This window comes from Macaca fascicularis, chromosome 4, assembly GCF_037993035.2.
Source record: "Macaca fascicularis isolate 582-1 chromosome 4, T2T-MFA8v1.1".
Taxonomy (NCBI): Eukaryota; Metazoa; Chordata; class Mammalia; order Primates; family Cercopithecidae; genus Macaca; species Macaca fascicularis.
Genome location: NC_088378.1, coordinates 98636156 through 98642155, shown reverse-complemented (window position 1 = coordinate 98642155; position 6000 = coordinate 98636156).

Below are 6000 nucleotides of genomic sequence, written 5' to 3'. Positions count from 1 at the left end.
GAGTAACCACATTTTGTATTTAAAAGCCTTATTATTTTTCTCATTGCGTGCATGATAATACCCCAGATTTCTCAGACAATATTCAATGGGTTTCATTATGTAGGTTGAGCTCATCTCAGCAGCCTTGTATCTTAATACATCTCCCCTTACTCTTTACTCCACTCTGAACTGTCTCTGACCCTCCAATATGCCACTTCCTCTTTTGTCTTTAGGTTTTTAAATATTTTGTCTGTTCTCACTGGAACATCCTCCAGTCACTCTTCACGTGGTGAACATGTGTGCCCAGTCTCAGTTTAGATTGTAAACCCTTCCTTGAATATTTTCTTTTAGAGTCATTGAAGGCCAACAATGTGCTTTCAAACATAATGTCTTAACTGCTTGTCAGAATACATATAGTATGCTGAGATGATTTCTTTAACTGTTTTATACACTAGAGTGTACATTCTTCATGGAGATTTTATTTTATTCACTGTGTAGCCCTAATGCCCAGTATAGATGGCAGCATTGCCTGGTGTCTGTTTGCCAAGTGAATGAATGAAAACATCCAAGTCCTTTCCATAGATTCCTTGATTCTCTCAAGTTATTTTCATTAGAATAGATGACTGTTTCATGGAATGATACAAGTATAATTTGGCTTTAAAAGGAATAGAGGGAATAGATGACACCTTCAAGTTGCTCTGAGGGTTCTGAGAGTAATAAATTTACTGTCTTCACAAATTCCAAACTAGATACCATTACAATGGCTTTTTCATGGCCCTCTTCAAGATACTGAGAGTGGCAGGAGGCATTCAGATGCCTAGGCAGATAGTGGTGGGTCCCTGGTGAAACCCCACCTACAAGCTGAAAACAGTTTAACGCCTGAAAACCAAGCTACAAGTTAAATTTTTGGAATGGACTGAGAACATGTCTTTCTGTTTGGTAGAGATCATAGATTTTCCTCCATAGATCCCCACCCTTCACCTATTTTACATATACCTATCCTTTCCTAATTTGTTTTCTACACTGTCATGTCCACCTTTGGTGTCTTTGCTTTAACCTTTTTTGCATATGCACAAGCCAGTCAGCATGCACTCCCCATTCTGAGTCCATATGAGGACCCAGACCCAGCCACATGGGGGACTTTCCTCCGTTCAGGTACGGGAATCACCCCCCACATCCCCTCTTTGCTGAGAGCTTTCCTTTTGCTTAGTAGATTCTACTACACTCACTCTTCAGTGTCCTCATGCTTAATTCTTCCTGGTTGTGAGACAAGATCTCTGATCTAGCTGAGTTAAGGAATAGACAGACTGCAACAATACCAAGTCTACCTATGGCTCGTAGAAATTTCCACATGACTGAGAAAGCTACTCTTATATATATTTTAATTCTCCAATGACATCAGTGTAAGAATAGCAATTGCTGCTTGTATTTTGGGGATTGTAAATAAGATCTTTTTAGTTATTCTGAAAGAGATTGCATTATGATAAATTTGTGCCAACTATTTAAATTTAACAACTTATTTTATTTTTCTCCCAGAAAGCTATTTGAAATCTTTTTCTGTAATAAATTGATGTGAAAGAAACTTTCCAAATGAGAAATTTGTTCTCCAGTTCTTTAACCTCCACAAACTGTTAGCTGGCATTCTTTCTGCAGAGATTTCAAAATTTCTCTATGCATTCTAACATGGATATATCACTGAGAGAGCTGTGTTTCTCTTGGAGGGTTGGATTTAGTGCCTAATTTTGGCTCATTCATCTCTTCCATAGTTATATCCATTGTTAACAGCAGAAATTTTCTTTTCCACATATTCTATGTCTTTTTCTGTACCTTCCCATAAAGATTTGCTCTTCTTGTTTTGTAATGGCATGTTTGGTGTTTGAGGCAATTATGACTAGTTAAATTGTCCACATTTAAAAGTTACTCCAAAAAGCGTATTTTCAGACTAGAGGTTGGTATAAGGCAGAGCAACAATTGTAACATTTATAAGCCCTGTTCTTTCATTTGCTCTGAGACTGACTTTGTCCCCTAGAGTTACAGATTTTCAGCAGCTTTCCTTGAAGCCCCACTTCACACACAAGCCTGGTGGCAGGAGAAAGCTGCGGCCAGATGAGTGGCACAGTGCCTTCTCCTCTCCAACACTCAACCCAAATATCTCTCCTTCTGTTTTATTTACATGTTGAGCTTCTGAGTAAGTTTTCATCTGGGAAAATAAACTGAATGGAGCATTTTATTATAAAATAATTTTAAAACCTCTGCCAAAGAAGCTGAATAACATTTAGGAGGTGAATGTGATACAAAACTACCTAAGAGCATAATTTACCTTTGGTTCTGGCTATCTCCTGTATGGCCTGAGTACTCTATCCATTCCATGTACAAACTGATCAACACTTTTGTCATAAAACTATGACTTGTCACACTCAGAATCTTCAAGGGCAATTCCTATTTATAATAAAATGGATCCAATACTCACCTTCTGCAGTAATTGTTCAGTGAGTCCGTTTGAAACTTCTGCCTCACTTGGGGCTGAGAAAGGCTGAATTCTTCATGTTGGGTAGCATTCTAAAAGACATATTTTTCCCTGAAATCTTAAGTAGGCACAGTACACATTTTATTCTGCTTATCTTTGCATTTTTAATACCCACTATAAATGTTAAATATCTAAAATGTGCAAGTGCATAGAAGTGACTCAGACCTTGTTTATTTACTTCTAGTGCTGCTCATATCTTACTTGTCACTTGTAGAATGCATTGCCTGGTTTTTGTCTGACCACCATTCTTTTTCCCTACTACTGGAGATAGCAACACCCACCCCATTGGGGAAATGCTCTTCCTCCTCTGCATGGGTTTTAGGGAGGAGAATTTCAATACAGTCCTCTGGAACATAGCTGAGAGTGAGTCACCTGACCCAATTAGCTAAACAAAAATGCTCATGTAGGATTTACACTTTATTTAGAGAGAAATAAGTTCTCTTTCCTGCGGGCTTTATTAAAGTGAGATGAGGTGAGTCTGAGTAATTGTAGAATGTCCTTGGTTACCTCTGGGTTTGCTCAGCTGTTGTCTGTCTGCGATTTATATACTCTCGTAATAATATTCTTGGGGGTGGCGAGAAGTCTATCTCCCTGGAAGGGTGCCTGTAGCATGACTGTACCCAGAAAAAAAAATAATTTCTGTAAAATAGAGGATTTCTGTTTCCAAGATTTTCAAAATTTTAGTCTTCCCATTTCAAAACACTGCTATGAAAACTAAAACTGATTTTGATGATGGATTGCTGTTCCCAGATATTCTGTGGTTGGTAAGCAAACCAAGCATTTAACATGCTTACCTTTTAACTCTTTTGTGTTTGTGAGGTACTGAATAAATTCACACAAATTATTACAATATGCATCCTAAAAAATGTCCCCTGTAAAATATATTATTTTCCTGTAGCCTGTTTGCTTGTATTGATTCCATGGGTGTACCCTATAAACATTTGCATTAAATATAACTATTAATGATGATCCATTTGAACTAGTCTAATTGTTTTACCTTTGTTAATCATCTTCCATGAAAATATAAAGATAACTTTAAATAGTTTTTTCATACCTTGTGAGTTAGTTTCTATCTTTCCAATCAATGCACATTGAATAGACTCCTTTTCACTCCCTGACAAATAGAGTGAGAAGGAAAAATTAGAGCTAGGGGTGAGACTGAAGTCATCACTATCCAAATGACTATCCAGGTGAGCAGAGAGCTAGGAAATAGGTCATCATTTTGGTTCTTATTGTTTAACCTGACTGAATCCTACCTCTCTTCATCCCTAAAAGACTATAGTCATTGAGATAAGACATCATTTTAGCAGAGTGTATTTTGTTAATAATAACAATAAAGTAAAGCTTTAAGGGTTTGTTTATTCTAAAGTCACAATCAAAATAATTTAATTGCATTACTTCTCTAATCATTGACTACTTCTCTGCTGGTACAAGGGTAGGTAAACTTTGTAGCAAACCTAACCTTGCCTACAAAACTTGGGATAGCTCTTCACTACAGTAATTGCTACCCCTCTGCTTAGGACATCCCTTTCCCACTTATCAGGCAGAGGGATACCAAAAGCTGGAGGGAAATGCATATTTAAATCATGTGTTATATCAAGAAATTTCAGATTTATATGTGGTGTTGAAATCTAAATCTTAGATGCCTTGACATGGCACATGATTTAGACTGTTAGAAGAAAAACTTCAGCTGAATTAAATTTAAAGGAGTTTAACTGAGCAATGAACAATTCCTAAATTGGGCAGCCCCCAGAATTACAGCAGATTCAGAGAGACTCCAGGGATGCCTCATGGTCAGAACAAATTTATAGACAAAAAAGGGAAGTGATGTACAGAAATCAGAAGTGAGGTACAGAAACAGCTGGATTGATTACAGGTTGATGTTTGCCTTATTTGAACACAGTTTGAGCACTTGGCAGTGTATGATTGGTTGAAGTATGGCTGCTGGGATTGGCCAAGACTCAGTTATTGTTACAAGCACATACTCCTAAATTAGGGTTTCAATCTTGTCTACCTATTAAGTTAGGTTGTGGTTCATCCACAAGGACTCAAATACAGAAGTACAGAGTCCTTCTCAGGTTATATTTAGTTTACTTTAACAAGACTAAAAGGTTATGGCATTTCTCTCCCACTGGCAAAGATTACCCAAGACAAATTTTCATTTGAATGAGGTGGATCAACGTAAAACAATTATGCATATAGTTTAGCAATTAATTTAGCTCCAAGTAAGTTGAACTAACAGGTGTTCAAAAATAGATTTTTAAAGATATCACAATATCCAAAAGTACTTATGAATTATTTCATAGTGAATTTTCCTATGTAGACCTTTACTAAAATTTACTTAGGTAAAAAGACATACTCAGAAACACATTTCTCAACCATAGGAAAAGGAAGAGCCAATTCCCACAATAAGAATTAGGAATTCTCACAAGTGATATAATTAGAGGAAGAAGTAGTAATCTTATATTTGCAGTTCAAATGCTGAAATGAGGCTGTTGTTATTTGAAACCTAACTGTGGTGTATATTCTGAAAGTATTCACATGTTACAGCAGTGTAAGGGCCAGCAAAGTTATTAAATACTTCAAGTATAAATGGTACGGCTGCAAAAGGGGAACTGCCCCAAGGATATGCCCAGCTGTCATTAACAAATAAGAGCTGCAGATAGCATTATCAGATATTCTTACCAGCACTATACACTGCTCATTGGAAAGCCAACACAGGTCTATAATTATTATTATGCTCACATACATTATATTCAAAATATGTAATTATTTCTAGCCCCATAGACAAATATGTACTGCAGCATTTAGAGTTGCATAAGAAAAACTTCTTGAGTGTACAGTATGAGGTAAAATGTGAACAAATACCATAAATATTTTTAGCTTCAGATAAGATGATTTTGAATTAGCAGAAAAAGGCAATAGTGTTAAACTCTATATTACTTTCTGAGGTAAAGTCATCTATGTGGTCTAAATGTGTCTTACTATGGCAAATCAGATTTAAAGTTTGCATTATGAAGAGGCAAAGTGTGAAACAGAACAAAATTCTATCTAGTCTGTTAACCACATTAATAAAAACTCTACTTATGAGATAATCTATCTGATAATTTCATGAACCATTAAAAGTATTTGAGAGGTTTACCTGCAGTATGTTTTTGAGGTCCTTTAACTTAAACTTTTGATGGGGGAGAAAACTTAATGTTCCTTCTGGTGAATTCTAAACTAGTCCTTCTTCAGAATTCTGGGTCAGGCTTTACATTTGATTTTTATTGAGAATTGGGAAAGAAAGAGAGACCACCTCGTGTCACTCCTGCCTTATGGGGGATAAAAACCCAGTTACCCAACAGGAGGGCAAGTTTGCTTTGTTTATCCCAACTCGCACTGTAAAACTTTCAGTTTTAGGGGTGATTGTGGTAGAGGTGAAAATGGATCTGTATTTCCCTGTCAGGTGCCAAATACCTTAATTTATCTTTTCCACCAACTTTTCCACAAAA